Consider the following 15228-nt stretch of genomic DNA (forward strand, 5'->3'; position numbering starts at 1 on the left):
CTTTTACACTTCCCATCTTGCTTGACCATGGGCATTGCCTCTTACATAAGGACATAAACCCACACAGAAACATACATATGCAAACAAACAAAAAGTACAAATGAAAGAAGTAATGCTTAGTTGAGAGAGTGCTTGCCCAGAATGCCCAAAGCCTGGATTTGATACCCAGCTCTGCATAAGCCAGGAGTGGCAGATCAGCCCTGGGTTTAACGCCTAGCATGGTATAAAATAGTCATACCATCTTTAATTTCAGAACTGGGAAAGCAGACAGGAGGTGCAGGCAGACTTTCCTTGGAACTGCCAGGCCTCAAATGATAACATGGTAATTTATTATTAATTGTGAAAGCTTGGCCTTTAGCTTACTTAGACTTGTTCCCAACTAGCTCTTATAACTTAAATTAACCTGCTTCTACTAATCTACATGTGATTTTCCTCTGTTTTGTATGTTCAACTATTTCAGTGTCTCGCTGGCATCTCCCCCGAGTGCCTAGATGCATCCCAAGTTCCTCTCTTTTCCTAGAAGGCACCTGGTAACATTTGCTTTGGTTAGATATTCAGCAGATATTTTGGTTATATATCTGGTTCATGGTTGAGATCATGGACAGTCTCAAGTGTGCTGCCAAGGTGGACATGACTGTCCATGGGGTTAGGGGTTGAAAAGCACCTGAGCAGACACAAAATGCTGTTAGGGCACGATCAGGGCAAAATGGCGTTGCCTCTGTCATTTCAACTCAAAAGTTGATATGGAAATTTAACAAGATCAAGATTTTTGTTTGTTTGTTTGTTTGTTTGGTTTGGTTTGGTTTGGTTTTTCGAGACAATGTTTCTCTGTGGCTTTGGAGCCTGTCCTGGAACTAGCTCTTGTAGACCAGGTTTGGCCTTGAACGCACAGAAATCCGCCTGCCTCTGCTTCTGAGGTTAAAGATGCCACCACCACCTGGCTTTAAGATCAAGATTTTAACTTTGGTGTCAATGACTCAGTGGGGCAAAAGTATGTGCCAAGCAAGCCCAATGACCTGAGTTTGAATCCTCGGACCCACTGGAAGGAGAGACCCAACTCTCAAAAGTTGTCGCTCACATGGGCACCATGGTAACATGTGCCCCTCCTTAGGATATCAAACAAATAAAATAACAGTAGTAAGGACTGATAGGAGATGGTGGCTAATGTCTGTAAACCTAGCATTTGGGAAAGTGAGGCAGGAGGGTAAGTTAAGGCCATCCTGGGCTATTTAGCAAGTTCTAGGCCAGCTTGAACTATAGTATAGATCTTCTAAAAAAAAAGAAAAATCTCCCAAAACAGAGGTTGTAGATAGAGTTCAGTTGTCAGAATGTCTGCCTACATGCTGGGTTCAGTCCCAGCACTGTATAAACTTGGTGTGGTTGGACATGCCTCTAATCCTACTTGGGAGAGGAGGTAGGAGCAGCAGAAGCTCCAGCCCATCCTCAGCTACACTGAATCTGCAGAAAGCCTGGGCTGCTTTGAAAACCCTGTCTCAAAACAAACAAATGAACGAGCAAACAAACAAATGGGCAAACAAGAAACCACATGGACACAAAAATCCCCACAAAACCCCAAGCAAAACAAGCCAACAAACAGAAGTATGACAAAAACACAAAAACAAAATAATTAAAGAAAAAAAACCCAACAATCGAAATAATCCAGATTGGTTCTGTGCCTTTGTAGGGTTCCTGAGGCAGCTGTGTCCGCTACAATGTAATAATTAGTCACCTCAGCTGTTTATTGAGCGTTTGTTTTCCTTGTTCCCTGCACTCAGTGCCAGCAAGGGAAGCTTATCCCCAACAAGTGCGTCATTGATTTCCAAAGCCTGCTTATAGTCATTTCTTCACTTAACCCAATGACCTCCAGGATATATTGATGACAAAGGGACTGTTCTCTCTTTCTGGCATGTGATGAGAGGCAATCAGGACAAAAGGCCTTGGCTAATGTCTGTTTTCCAGTTAATCACTGAGATATGCCAAGATATAATCATTTCTGTTATCTTACACATGCTGCCTGGGAAGGTTTTGTTGTTGTTAGTTATAGAATCTTTGAATTTAGTACTAGGCCCCACCAGTGGCAGGGACTGGGGATGTAGCTCGGTTGGCAGACTGCTTACCTAGAGTGCATGAAGCTCTAGGTTCAGTCTCGGGCCACTGAATACACTGGGCATGGTGGCCCACACCTGTGAGGTCAGCACTCAGGACATGGAAGAGGCTCAGTGTAATCCTTGGCCGTGTAGAGAGCTAGGGCAGCCTGCAGACAGACAGACAGACAGACAGACAGACAGAGGGAAAATTAGAAGCTGGCAAGGGGACCCAATGGGTTAAGCCACCTGCTGCCAAGCCTGATTATCTGAATCCAATTCTAGGGACATAGAGACATGATCGAAGGAGAGAACCAACTTCTGAAAAGCTGGCCTCTGGCCTCCACTGTATGCCAATTTTTTTTTTTAAACAACAAACCCTTATGTGTCCCAGGCTGGCCTATATAGCTCCCTATGTAGCTAAGACTGAATTTGAACTCTTGATCCTCCTGCCTCCACTTCCCAAGTGCTGGGACTGCAGCACATGCCCAGGTGAAGGCAGCGGGAAATGAATGAGCAGCCTCCGTCTATAAGATTAGTTCAATGTTATTTCTCTATGAAAGATTTTTCATTAATTAATTAAATCTTTGAGTTTTCCATTTGTCCATTTAAGACTCTGACTAATCCCACACTGGTAGAATGACTGACAGCTGTCAATCAAGCATCTGTCAGCACAGCTCTGAGAATAGTGCTGTGAGGGTCTGTTTTTAGCTTTCTTTTCCCAGTGGATTGACTGTTTGTATTGCTAGAGAGAGGAAAGGAAAAAGACGTAATATTTTGATTTTAGTTGAGTATTTACGCTTTGGATTTTGAATTTCATAACCTTCCACAGCTATTAATTTAAAATAGTTTTAATGATTAAGTGCCTTCAGGATGCCTTTAGATGTTCTCATGAAACAAAGAGAATCCATGGCCCCGTGATAGGTACATGTCTTGGTTCTGAGGCTTATTAAGTGGAGTGATGTCTGAAATAATTAGGGATTTCCCTTCAAGGTGGAGCTGAGACTGTGTAATGAAGGAAATGGGAACTTAACCTGGGGCCTTAGCTCTGTAATAGAGCGCTTGCTTAGCTTGTGCAAGGCTCTGGGTTCCTTCCCAACTCTGAGAACAAAAGAAAAAGGGAAAAGAGAAGGTGCTTTTGAATATCTCTAAGGGCAGATTATTATAATAATGGCCAGTTAGGATAACGATCCCCCTATCCGAGACAATAACTGACAGGAACTAGCGGGTTATGCATCTGCCAGACTTCCATGCCGACGGGGACACTTGAGCCCTGGCATGCGACTCCACGGGTATTGTGTGTACACGGCACACACAAAGCCTCAGGTTCGATCCCCAGTACCACACAATTTGAGCGTGGCAGTACACACCTGTAATCTCAGTTATCAGGAGGTGGAGGCTGGAGGACCAGAAGTTCAAGGCCATCCGTGGCCTCACAGTGAGTTTGAGATCAGCTGGGGTTACAGAAAACTTTGTCTTAAAAACAAAGAAGAAAAAAAGAAAAGGACACTAAAAATGAAAGGGACACTTGGGGTCCTTGACTACTGCTGACAGGCTGGGAGGAGGGGCTGGAAGGTATCTTCAGTGCGGAGGACAAGCATCTTCTCAAACATCTTTGGCCACGTGGTCTCTAAGAATTTTTTTTTTTTCAGAATAAGAAACCTGTGCCTCCTCCTGACAAGGCCTTTGTGGGAGCAGCTCCATGTGAATTCATGCTGGGAGCCTTCAGCAGGTAAGATGCTAAAGGACCCTCACTACTGGAGAGCGAACAGGCAGGGTTGGGGTCTTGTGTGTAGAAAATGGGTAAGGGCAGACTCAAGGATTCTGGTTCATTTGGCTTTGTTCAAGTGGTGGCACGTGCCTTTAATCCCAGCATTAGGGAGGCAGAGGCAGACGGATCTCTGAATTTAAGGCCAAGCTGGTCTATAGAGCTAGTTCCACGGCAGTCAGGGCTACACAAAGAAACTTGGTCTCAAAAAACAAACAAACCAAACAAGAACAAAAACAAAAAAGCAAGAAACAAAACAAACAAAAAGCATCCGACAACAACAACAACAACATGTACAAAAAAACCCACCTAACAATCTCAGCTGCTGGCTCATAAAGAACAGCTTTCCTCAGACCAAGGCTAACGTCCCCTAGGATGGAGTGAGGACTAGCTCTGGAGGGCTATGGAGCGCCGCTGAGACTTCTGAGCACTTAGAACATATGATTAGACTAATATTCACCCTGAGCAATGACTGTCTGGGGCATAACACCCATCAGGGCCCTCATGGGTGTGTTTTCTTTCCCCAAGGCAGAGCCGAAGGCAAAAAAGATATCTGAAAACACAAAATTTTGTGTTAAGTGTGTGATCAGCTTTTGGCATACGACTTAGCTGAATGTATGTGACTTACCGCCACCCCTGCCTGTCCCTTTGCTGTCAGCAGCACGTATGCACAGGGCAGAGTGGCTTCACGGGCGTGGTGCTATCTTAATGCATGTGATCTACACAAAGGCCTTTGTGGGACACTGGAGGGGGTGGACCCCTCCGTGCAGGGTGCTCTGGGATTTCACACACAGCAATGTGCTGTCCATTTCTCTTCCTTGGTGACAACTCTTTCAGCAGGGCTATCTGGTTTGGACTATGGCGAGAAGTCAGAAAGCACGCTGAACGTGATCGTAGTCTTTGAAGAACTGTTTCCCTAGGACGCAGCTCTCATGAAATACTGCAAGGTTTTGGCCTTTCAGTCACAAAGCAAATGAGTCTTTGCTCTATTAATATGTGAAATACAATGCACATTATGTCAAAGTAGTAATTATTTCGTTCTTTGGCATTTTATCTCTTGCATTGGTTTGATACTGGTGCTGTAGTACATATAATAATATGTATGTGACATACATCCTTGTGTATATATGCACAGTTGAAACTCAAAAGTGCTTTTTAGAGCAGTTCATGGTGAACCTTGGAAGACTGGTGTCTGTCTGGCGCTCACTCATTTCTGGAGCTGACTCTAAGTACCTCCGCCTCCCAGGCACCAGACTTACAGGAGTTCATTGCTGAGTCTGGCTCTTTACCTCAGGGCTGGGGATCTGAACTCGGGACTTTACCCTTGAGGCAAATACTTTACCCATGATTTATCTACCCAGCCCCTTGGTTTTTTAGTTTTAGAGGCAGGATCTTGGTGAGTTGCCTTGACCTCCTGATTTCAAGTGATCCCCCTGCCTCAGCTTCTTGAGTAGCCAGGATGACAGATGTAAGCCTGCAAGCCACTGCAGTGGACTAAAAATTTTAATGAGTGCTAAAATGAAATGAGAATGGCAAAGTACCCCTCGAGAAAGCGACTAACTTAACAATATGCGTGTAACACGCGTTAGTGTCAGAGGGTCCCATTCCAGTTCCTACCTTGTTGCCTACCTCCCTGCCTTGTAATCTTAGGGCAGTTCTGAAACCTCCTGGGACATGACTTCCTCAGCTATGAAATGACAAGATGACCAAGCTCCAAGGGCTCGTCTATCCTTCAGGTTCAGGCAAAACAACGCTGACTTTATGAACCAAGACATGAGTATGTGCCCCAAACTTTCACCTCTCCACAATCCTTCCCTGACCTTTTTCTCTGTGTGTGTGACATTCCTGTGCACATCTAGGCATCGGCAGGCTCACTGTTAACAAATATCACCTTCTCTGGTCTTCTTGACTTTGCTGGAGCACAGTTGGGGCTGTGTGGGAAATAGCAGGGGCTTTGGGATCTGTTTGGTGATCATTTTCTGCCTTTGGGAAGGGGCTGCTCCCACATTCTGGTGTCATGCCCTGGCCTACCCCTGACCACTACAACAGCAAGCTACGAGCACTGCCTAGCCTGCGTCACAGCCTGGCAGCCACATGCAGGATGGAGATGGGGAGGTGCCAACCACTATACCATAGGGCTTTCTCCTCAGGGGCCCCTAAGCTGCCTTAAACTTCTGAGACATAGGTTTCCTGCTTCCAAAATTTAATTACTCTCTTGCAGCAGTAATTAAATTTTCAGCACCACTGGCAGTTGCCCAAACTTTTAAAAAAAATAAACACCCCCTTTCCCGCCGCCCATGCGTCCTTACTTACTGGCTCAGGAAATAGCAATTAATTTACAATGTGTGTGTAAGCCCTGCAGCCCCTGCCTTTCCCAGAGCTGTTTATGATTTTAATGGATGGAATCTAGAATTTCAGCAATGACCCGGAGAACAATTCTGAAACCTGTCTCAAGGGGATGCTAATCTTTATGGTTTTTTTTTTTCCTCTCTTTCTTTTTGAGACAAGACCTCACTATGTAGCTCTGGATGACTTGGAACTCACTATGTAGACTAGGCTGGTCTCGAATTCAGAGACTTGACTACCTATGGCTCCCAAGTGCTGGGATTAAAGGTATGTGCCTCTGTGCCCGACAATCTTACAGCATCCTTACAGGAATGACCCCCCCAGGCCCCTAGTTCTAGGGCAATGTACTCTGGGACTGACTACTCATGCCTAGAAGTTCATTTAATGAGGTCATTTTCTTCATAGATTCTTTCAGTTTTCCCTGTTGATCCCGCCCCCCCCCCCCACTCTGTCGCTCAGGCTGGCCTGGAAGTCATGGAATCCTCCTGCTTCAACCTCCCAAGTGCAGGGATAATAAGTGGGCAGTACTATGCCTCCTTCATGCAGAGCTGAGGGGGAACCAAGGGCTTCTTGTCAGCTACACAGATACTCAAACAACGGAGATCCATTCCTAGCTCTGTTCCACCTCTTGAGGTAAATTTTCTATATAAGAGACCTATGAGGTGGCTCAATAGGGAAAGGACACTTGCTGCTAAGCTGATGACCTGAGTTGGATCCCTGAAACCCACATGGTGGAGCGAGAGAGCCAAGTTTCAAAAGCAGTTTCTTTGACACACACACACACACACACACACACACACACACACACAAAGTTCTGGAATGTTTTGGAGAATTGTAAGACAGAGGGGTTCTCTCTCTCTCTCTTTTTCAAATTATTTATTTATTTACTTATTTTTGTTTTTTTTGAGACAGGGTTTCTCTGTAGCTTTGCTGCCTGTCCTGGAACTATCTCTTGTAGACCAGGTTGGCCTCTCTCTCTTTTTTGTAAAGTACCAGCTTGATCACAACCCCACATATACAACTCACAGTGTCCTTTAGAGTCCTGACCCTCTGTTCTTTTTCTTAAATTGTTTTTACTGAGCTATATATTTTTCTCTTCTCCCTTCCCTTCCTCCCCTCTCCCCTTCTACCCTCTCCTGTGACCCACAAGCTCCCAATTTACTCAGGAGATCTTACTTTTCATACCTTCCTATGCAGATCCATGCATGTCTCTTAGGGTTTGACAGAGGAACTCTTAAACACTAGGAGCTGTGGAGCCTCTGATAGGTCATGTTGTTGGGAGACTGAGTCAGGGCTGTTCATGCATCTGAGGGATAGGAAAGGACACTGGAGCCAACGGCAGGAGGCAGGATGACAGCTGACTAAGGGGCACAGATTGTCCAAGTCCTGAACCGGGGCACTGATTCTGAAATGTACAAACAAAAATCTGGGGATAACGGAATGGATAATTAAATTGAGAGGTCTGCCATAGTCCTGGAAGCTGGCAGGGCTCTGAGGAAGACCGGGGAGGAAACTCAAGGAGCCGAGAAAAGACAGCTGGCATTTCTGCACCTCTGGCTGTCAGGCACCTGCTGATGGCCTCTCCCAGCTCAGGGAAGGTCAGGGAGGGTCAGGGAGGGTCAGGGAGGGTCAGGGAGGCTCTAGAGGCGGGGACTGGAGCAGTGAACCTCACCTGTCTTCTGCCCTGCTTCAGATCCACAACCCTTCCATTCTGGGTGACTCTCCGTGGCAATGCCTCACTGTGTCCAAGGCCGTATAATTTGTCTTTCCCTCATTTTCAATCTAACAGTTTCAGAGATCTATGTTTATACCTGGGTGTAGCACAAATTCTAACTGGTCTTAATAATAAAAACCTGGAGTCAGATATTAGGGGCTGAAAGCTGGAAGATCAGAGAGGCGGAGCAGCCAGCCTCTACTTCTTACATCTACGAAATCTTCAGACCAAATGGATATTCTGTCTCCACCAGTCCTTAGACTGCATGCCTTGAGCTCCTGTCTCTTCTTTCCTTACATTCCTCTCTCCACCCAGTCATATCCCTTCCTGTTTCCACCTCCCTAGTGTTGAGATTAAAGGCATGTGACTCCTAAGTACTGGGATTAAAGGAGTGAGCCACCACTGCCTGTCTGTTTCTCTTTTGGACTGGATAAATCTCAGGTAGCTCAGGGTGGCCTTGAACTCACAGAGACCCATCCGCCTCTGCCTCCTGAGTGGGAATTAAAGACATGTGCCACCACCACCTGGCCTCTATGGCAAACTAGTGGCTTGGCTCCACACTCTGATCTTCAGGCAAGTTTTATTTGTTAGATTACAAACAAAATATCGCCACACCCGGGAGGCGCCTTTGTTAATCCTATTGATGCCATAATCATCTCTCTATAACTAACCCCACTCTTGGCTCTCTAGTTAATGTCTGTGCATTCATCCTCCACGCTCCTGTATGGATATACAGATGCATCCAGACACACAGGTGTATACAGATGTACAGATACATACAGATACACATACAAACAGAAAGGAGCAGACACAAATGCATGGATAAATATAGGCACATGCACAGATGCACGCACATGCATAGATATACAAATACACACAGACATATGCAAATAGACAAAACACATACATATGCTTACACAGAAACACACAGACACACATACAATTTTATTTTTCAGAAAAAAATCGAAGACAAGCATGATGGCATGTGCCTGTTGTCTCAGCTTGCGTGAGGCACAGCAACGAGATACCATAAGCTCAAGGCCAGACTGGTCTAAAAGAATGAGTTCTAGGCCAGTCTAGATTACAGACATCTTGTCTTAAAGACAAAATATCACCTTTGGATGTTTCCTGTATAGCACAAAGCACCAATGCTGTAGGACAGGACTGAAGCCTTTTGGTTTCAGTCCTTTCTTTCAGCCTTGTGTGGCTCACATGCCTATGTCTGTTCCCTCCTCCAGCTCCTTCCTGAGCCACCCCTCATAGAGATCACCTGACTCTGTCTCCTGAGTGCTGGGATTAAAAATCATGTGCCACCTCTGGCAAGGCTCCTCTCCCTCTCCCACTCTGATTATTTGACCTTGTTGAAGTAGGTCCCTCTGCTGTGGAAGAGTACATCTAATCAGAGCTGATAGTCTTTGCCTTGGTGATCCCTAGATATCCTATTGTCCTTTCTCTGAAATCCCTTCAGCTGTCTTTCACACCCCAAAAACTTAGTCCACTGACAGTTTCTCAGAGTATTTAATGACAAATGATGCAACACATGGACTTTTTCCAGGGTACAATTGCATTTCGGAACACCAGACCTTCTGTTCTATGCTTCCACAACATGTGTATAGATGTACCTTATAACATATTCATCTCTGCTAAATAAAAATCACATGAGGCTATGGTTTTGGACTACACTTCTGCCTTGGGGTCTAAAAAACCAATCTTGTCGCCAAATCTCACGACCTGAGCTGGATCTCTTGGACCCACATGGTAAAAGGAGAGAACTGGCTCCATTGAATTGTCCTCTGACCTCTGTCTGTGTGCTGTCTACACCCCCAACTAACTAATAACTAAGTAAATGTACACATAAAGTAAAAACGGAGTTACTCATGCTAAAGCCAGCAAGCAGAAATGAAACTATCGAGGGAGAATTCACTGTGCCAGGGAAGAGTCTTGGCAGCAAACACACTGTTAGTTCAGTTTGGTCTTTGGGGGTGCTAAGGTTTGGGTTTGGCTAGTCACGAATGTGCCAGAATCTTGGTTCTATGTGGTGGTGTGGATACTGTGGAGCTTTTAAGATGTGAGGCTTTACGGGAGATTGTGAAGTGATGGGACACTGCCCTCCTGAGTGGATCCAAGTCCCACAGGACCATACTCTGTTGAGACAGAGTCGTGCCCCATGAATCCCTCTCCACATGTAAGACTCATCGCTTTCTTGTGCATGTCCAGTGCAGTGATGCCATCTGCCACAAGGCTCTCAGAGGAGCCTAGCACATGCTGGGCCATGTCCTTGAACCACCATCGCCATGAGCTAAATCTGCTTCTTTTCTTTTTGAAGGACCTAGTTCCAATCATTTTATTTTGGCAACAGAGATCAAACTAAGACAGAAGAGAAGGCACAGTTCCTGTCCTCATTTCTTGCAGCGAAGGGGATGTAGGAAAAGACTAGTTGTGTTATTGTGGGGAAGGTTCAATGGATTGGTGCTCAAGTTAATCTTAAAACCCCTACCACCATGCCTTCACAGTCTATGCTTCCCTAAAAGCATGCGTGTATGTTTGTGTGTGTGTTCATGTGAGTGTGACTGTACCACAGAGCACAGGTCAGAGGCCAACTTGGGGTGTTGGTCCTCACCTTCTACTTTGTCTCTTACTACTATGTTTAGTAGTTTAGTTGGCCCGAGGTCTGTGGGAGATCTTCTTCTCTCTGCTTCCATCTTGATATAAGTTGCTGGGATTACAGATGTGTGCTACACCTAGTCTGATTTTACATGGTGTCTTAGCTACTGTTCTATTGTTGTGAAGAGATACTATAACCAAGACAACCCTTATGAACACTGGGGGCTGGACTATAGATTTTAGAGGGTTAGTTCATGATCACCGTGGTGGGAAGCAGATAGATAGAGTACTGGAGCAGTAGTTGAGAGCTTACATCCTGATCCAAAGGCTGCAAGAAGAGAGGGGTGGGAGGAAGAGAGAGAGAATGAGGGAGAGGGGGAGGAGTGGAAGGAGGGAAGGAGAAGGGGAGGAAGGGGAGAGGAGAGGAGGGAGGAAGACTGGGCCTGATGTTGACTTTTGAAACCTCAAATCCTGCCCCTAGTGACGTATATCTTCCAACAAGGATATACCTCTTAATCCTTTCCAAACAGTTCCACTAATTGGTGACTAAGTATTCAACTATATGAGCCTATGAAGGCCATTCTCATTCAAAACACCATTCATGGGTTCTGGGAATCTGAACTGTAGACTTCACAACTTGCTTTTATTCATCAAGCCATCTCCAGGTCATCAGACAGGCTTTGAATGCATAAGTACACATATGCTTATAAGCACATAAACACACACACACACACACAAATACACACACACACACATACACACACACAAACTGTCAAGGTGTGTGGGGGGGTACAGTTCAAGACCAGTCTGGACAATGTAGGAAAACCCTGTCTCAAAAACAAAACAAAACAAACAAAAATCAAGATAGCTGTGGCCTGGTCTTTAATCCAAGCCTAAGGCACTAGTGATTTATCACAGCATGGAATCTATAGAATTAAGAATGTACTATAAGCCTGGTGTAGACATATCTTTAATCCTAGTGCTCAGGAGGCCTCTAGGATCCTTTTGTCTAGACCTCCCCAGTATTGAGATTACAGAATGCACCCCTAGAATGCACCCCTGCATCTGACTTTTTATGTGGGCTCTGGGGATCCAAACTCAGGCCCTCAGGCTTGTGCAGCAAATGCTTTCCCCACTGAACCTTCTCTCCAGCCTCTGTGCTACTTCTTAAAGCATTCCAGAATGAACATCAGCAAAGAGGGGGAGGAACAGTGAACTCTCTGGCCACTATCTACTTCAGCGCACGAGAATGTTTGCCTCCACAATGGTCTATGCCCGTTGTCCATCCTCCCTTTTGAGAGTGACCCCCTTGCCGTACCACATAATAAACTCTACCTAGCTTCTACATCGAAAAGAAAATGGGCTTGGTATCATATCTGTAGTTCAAGCACTTGAGAGGAAGAGGCAGGAGGATAGCTTTAAGTTTGAGGTCCTTCTGCTGTGTAACAAGTTCCAGGCCAGTTGGAACTATATGGTGAGGACAAACAAAACAGAAAAAAAAAGAAAGAAAGTAGAGATTGAACCCTGAGATGCCTACTCATCTAAATCTGTTGCTTATATGACCGAGCAATGGCAAGAAACCCAGGCCCTAGCCTTTGGCAGCACACACTGTTCAAATCACTTGGAACCCAATTAGGCCAATCAGCAGTTTCACTCCATATTGGCAAAATAATTTTTCGGTTGGATACTACTCAGTATAGAGCACACAGAGACTGTCCCGTGGGAATTCATAGGCATTCGTTACTGGAAATAGAAAACATTAAAGAGCTCAAGAAATAGGAAAGTGCATCTGAAACCATAGAGGTGCTGAGACTACACTGCATCCAAAATCATAGAGATGTTGGGGCTACACTGCAGGCTCACAGTGCATCTGAAATCATAGAGACGCTGGGTCTACACTGCAGGTTCACAGTGCATCTGAAATCATAGAGACGCTGGGGCTACACTGCAGGCTCACAGTGCATCTGAAATCATAGAGACGCTGGGGCTACACTGCAGGCTCACAGAGCATCTGAAATCGTAGAGACGCTGGGGCTACACTGCAGGCTCTCAGTGCATCTGAAATCATAGAGATGCTGAGGTGTCTTGGCTACACTACAGGTTGAGAGGCTTTCTGGCCCTAGCATACTTTAGACCTGTGTCTACCAGATGCTGATTTTTGTAAGGATTCAGAGTTTTCCTGTTTTCTTAGGGGAGCAGAATGAAAGTACTTAGAAGGAAATGAAATTTTAATCTATGCTAATTCTAAAACTATCTGCCTGGTATTCTTATTTGACTCAAAACATATTTGTAACATGTATCTATTTGCAATATGTATCTTGTGGGAACGTTCTAAAGGTTCAGAGTGAAATGTACTGTAAATGAAGATACTGTTGTAACATGACTCTCCTTATGAACTGGGTAGGGGACTGAAGTACTGCTTGATACTGCAGAGCATCTTATTAAGATGTAGACCTCAGATTTCACCTCTGGATGCTGAACGTAGGGACAGGCATAGTGACAGTTGCTGAGGAGAGGTGTGAGGAAGCACTCAGATGTTGTGTGGATTGAATACGCAGAATAGAGGTGAATTAAAATCAGAACGGCGAGTCGGCTTTGCATAGAGCCTCAAAGGATAAAGAGGATAAGGTAGGTGAAGAAGCTTCTAGACTTCTAAAAGTCTAGATTTTTAGGGTGGGGATTCATGACAATTCAGAGGGTTTGGGAAGTAGAATGTGGCTTGACCTGAACAGACATGTCCAGGGTCAGAAGGAGATGGGAGTAGTATGGTAACTTAGTAGCAGCTCATAGAACTGTGAATGCCACACTTCTGGTTTGAATCAAATTCTATAACAGTGTACTGCAGAGGGTTTGAGGGGGAAGAAAACTGACATGTTATATGGACTGTCTGTGTTTGGTAATGATGTCTGTCACAGCAGTCCAATCTATCTGAAGTCCAATCTATCTGAAAATGTCTAAGGGAGGTAAAAGCATAGAGACAGCAAGAATGACAGGAAGAATAAGAAGCAAGGGCTAGGGCGACATGGGATTCCCCTCTGTATGCTGTGAATATGTTTTATTACCATTGGTTAATAAAGAAGCTGCTTTGGTCTATGGCAGGGCAGAATATAGCCAGGCTGTAAGATGTACATACATACATATAGATAGATAGCTAGCTAGATAGATAGATAGATAGATAGAGAGAAAGTGGAGTCAATGAGATGCCATGTAGCTGCCGAAGGAGGCAGATGCCACATAGCTGCCCAAGAAGCAAGAGCTAACAAACTACAAGCCTTGTGGTAAAATATAAAATAAATGGGTTAATTTAAGATATAAGAGTTAGCTAGAAATACCCTTGAGTCGTTGGCCGAACAGTGTTGTAATTAATATAGTTTCTGTGTGATTATTTGCGTCTGGGCGGCCAGGAAACAAAAGTGCAGTCTTCATTTACAAAATGGCGCCCAACATTTGTCAGTGTATATCCATATAAAGCCCAAGAAAATTTTTAAAAAAAGGCTTCTAAATCCACAAAAAATGTGAGTCAATTGGAGCTTCTTGGTAGCTGTGTTTTTTCAGACAGGCTCTGTTTGCTGCTGGCGAGCAGAGGGTGTGGCTTCTTTAAGAACCAGCTTGCTGGTTCATGCTGATTGCACAAATAGCTCTGGCTCTTCTGGGAGGTCCAGTTACAGAGCATTTAAAAAGGTTTTATGAGCAGAGTGTTACAAGTTAATTAATGGTAACATAGACCCAATGCATCCCTATAACTGAGGCAGTGAGTATGGCTTAAGAACTGGCAGTAAATGTACCTCCACTATGTTGGACTGGGCACAGCCAATAGGCAACCTGCCTTGGTCCTAGCCATGCCCACTTAGCATTAAAAAAAGAGTGCTCCTGGTCAGAAAAGGATTATAGATATGTATAAGAGACAGATTCAGACAAAAAAAGACCTCTAAATAGGTCACAGTGTTGGATAAAGGTACGTAGGCTGGAAGAGAGAGGAAAATGAGTATAGACAGTTATAGAAAGCAGTATATAAAAGAGTACAGACAGACATAGATTAAAGGAGTAAAGATAATAAATATAAAAAAGTAATAGAAAAAAGCCATGAAAAGATGGAACATATACAGGAAGTCTGGATTATATATATTATTGTATTTTCTTTGGATTTTTTGACTGCAGTGAGACGTTTAATTCTGGGGGCTGCTGAGTTAAACCAACATATATATTTTAAAGGTATCTTGACTTCAAAATTTGAGCCTAAGGATATGTTACTTTGGAAAAGAGGTTCTGCTTTTGTTTCCACAGAAGATAAGAACTTGGGGATTCCTTCCAGAATAATGTGGTTTGATGGAACAAAACCCCCTGAAAGGTCTCTGGGAACCTTAAAAATACTTCACCCAACAAACAGCAGGAAGCAGTTTGGAGAAAACTATGCCCAAATTCCAAAAATGATTGATAAATGTTTGTTTTCATTTAAAGGAGATTGATTATAAATGGTTAATATTCACAATCAAGGTCTTTCTAAAGTAAAAAAAATAAAGGGGGTATGATATAGATATGAATATTTTGCATTGGTATGGATTTTGATCTACTGATACAAATTTAAGGTCGATTTTGTTACACTGCGTATATGTATTTTTGCTCTTGTTCAAGGTATTGTGTTTGTGCAGCTCATTTAAAAATGTGATGTATAATTAAGAAATACAGGATAATAGTCATCTATAATAATCAAA

The sequence above is a fragment of the Myodes glareolus genome, chromosome 6 (assembly GCF_982192425.1).
Source record: "Myodes glareolus chromosome 6, mMyoGla1.1, whole genome shotgun sequence".
In the NCBI taxonomy this organism is placed as follows: Eukaryota; Metazoa; Chordata; class Mammalia; order Rodentia; family Cricetidae; genus Myodes; species Myodes glareolus.